General features: G+C 31.2%; 1 pseudogene; it reads left to right on the forward strand.

The window, feature by feature from the left end:
• Positions 1–879: 879 nt before the first annotated feature.
• LOC138838695 (U6 spliceosomal RNA) lies at positions 880–979 on the forward strand (annotated as a pseudogene).
• The last annotated feature ends 1,590 nt before the right edge of the window (positions 980–2,569 follow it).

Below are 2,569 nucleotides of genomic sequence, written 5' to 3' on the forward strand. Positions count from 1 at the left end.
ATTATTCCATTATCTCTACCTCAGTGTTTGGTAGAGTTAGACTTCAAGCTTTACCATTTGTAGATTTACAGCCTAGAGGCAAGAGGAAACACTGTGATTAAAACATTACCAATTTAAGGCCTAATATCGAGGAGAAACATATGGACTTTTCCAGGAGCTATGGAAATATTTGGTGATAGAGAGTCAGTAGTGTAAGTTCCTGCTTGGTTGGATGATAGACAGGCCAGGACAGTAGGTAATCATGCGTATGAAAATTTTTTCACCTTCTTGGCTTTAGCTACTTTTGAAATGATAGGTATAATAAACAATTATATTTTGATAAAATACCTTCCATTCTGAACAATTTGGTCTGAACTGTTAATCTCTCTATGATCCCTTGTAACTAAGATTAGTTTTGTTCCAGTAAGACAATCTATGCTGTCAGGGTAAGATATTCTGGTTGGTCTGTTCCTACAAGGAAGAAGGGTAAAGGTTCAGGTAGACATTTGTCCCAGCAAGACCTCATTTGGGAAAGTTTAAGCTGCGGAAGTTTAGAAGTAGCTCTCAAGCAAGGCTTACTTTGAACCCATTAGCTCTACAAAGCTAACTCAGTTGATAAATAAGTACTTGAAAAGCCATCACCTTTGGTCTTAGCTTTAAAGGCTTCAAAGTATGATCAAATTTAAAATGAAAACGACAAAATAGTCATTGACAAAAAAATTGTAAATATGAGCAATCGACCAAATGATATAAGCTTTTCCACTATACACAGAATTTTAGAGAAACAAGATCAATCGCATTTTAAGGAACAATAAGGGTTCCTTGTTACAAATAGGCAACCATGGATATATGCCTGTATAAAGATTGCATCATTAAGTACTTAAATTTAGAGGGTACTACGTGCTTCAGCAGCAGGTCTACCCAAATTACAATACCACAGAGATTAACATGGCACTTGCACAAGGATGATATGAAAATTTGTGAAGTATTCCATATTTTTCATTCTTCTGATGCAAGAAATATAAAAACAGTTATTAAAAAGTTGATTACAAAAATACAAGTGTAACAATACATGCAATTCATAGAATTAAAGGTTAGTTTGACATCAGTGTATTAAATCTTCACCTTAGAAAGGCCTTTACATAGCATAATCTTTACAAAACTTGAAATTAGATAACATTGTCATGTTATCCCAAAGAAATAAAATAATATAAGGACCTAGGAAAAAAAGGAATCTTAAACTTCTTCTATATGGAATGCAATCTGAATGGACACATTTATTAATGAAACTATACATTATATAAAAATGTAGAATTCAAAGTATTATATATAGGAGCAAATGAAATAGATTATGGATATTGTACAAACATAGATATACTTTTTTCCTAAAAGCACCAGGAACATCTTTAGTTTCTATACTATTCATTTCAACAGATAAGTTAAAATTATTTCTGATTAAAAAATCACAAACTCTGCAGAAATCATTATAGATGTTGCTTGCCAATGTGGACAGAGTGAGGCTGAAAAGAGCTATGTTGCAATATTGTTATTTATCAGTGTTCCGGCCTGTCATTTCAGTGGAACCACCCTTCTGTACATTTTATTTGTAAAATAATAACATCATCATAATCAAAGCATTTACACCATTAAGTTAGATAAAAGAGATCACTTTCAGCTCTTAGTATATGCTAGGAAAGAAGATACACATATAATTAGGTAGTAAGTTATTGCTGTAACATGACTGTCAATACAAAATATGTATTTGACCTCTTAAATTGGATATACTTTAAAGATATACTCATAGAGTAATTTTGACCAACTTGACCAAACAGGTATTACTCTCCGGTTATTCCTGTGAAACTCAAGGTGGATAAACTCTTTCCGGATTTCTGTTGAAAATAACTTTCTTTGTAAGATTGTATCTATTCACACTAAGATAATAAACCGTATTTTTTAGGTTTGAATATCCCATCGTATTGACTGAAAATCAGTATTGTGGATATGTTTGTTAGATATACATTGCAAAAACAAACAAAAAGCATGTGTCACCTCCAGACTGTGGATGCATTTGAAGTTGTATTATACATACAAAGGTTTCTTCATTAATAGTACTTTTGTGGGAGTAACTATCACAACTTTAACAAATAAGGCTTTTTGAATATCCTTTCCAATATAAATAACATCCCAGAGCGAGTCTTGCAATTTCTGAAAACCCTTTGAATATATTAGTGTTATTTCAGTTCATTGACTATACAGCTAAATACATTTCTGAAATAAACATTGTTAAAATCTGAAAATGTAAGTGGGTATATAGGCTTTTTATGCATCATTTTATGAAAAGCCAGTTTTTATGAAAATAAAAGATATAGAATAAAAGAATGGAAGTGAATTGGGTGAGCTAATTATTAGTATAAATTTATTTTCTATTAGCAAAGTCCTTTGAATATATATGATGAAGTTAAATTATGTCCTTCGTGACACTATGCTTCAGTAATTTTTAGAATCTTTGTAGTTATAAGAGTGAATTTGTAGTATAAATAAATGTCTTTGAAAATGATTAGGATTAATCTTGTTTTATGTTTCCTACTCC

This window comes from Dipodomys merriami, unplaced genomic scaffold (genome assembly GCF_024711535.1).
Source record: "Dipodomys merriami isolate MVZ:Mamm:240054 unplaced genomic scaffold, mDipMer1.0.p SCAF_288, whole genome shotgun sequence".
Taxonomy (NCBI): Eukaryota; Metazoa; Chordata; class Mammalia; order Rodentia; family Heteromyidae; genus Dipodomys; species Dipodomys merriami.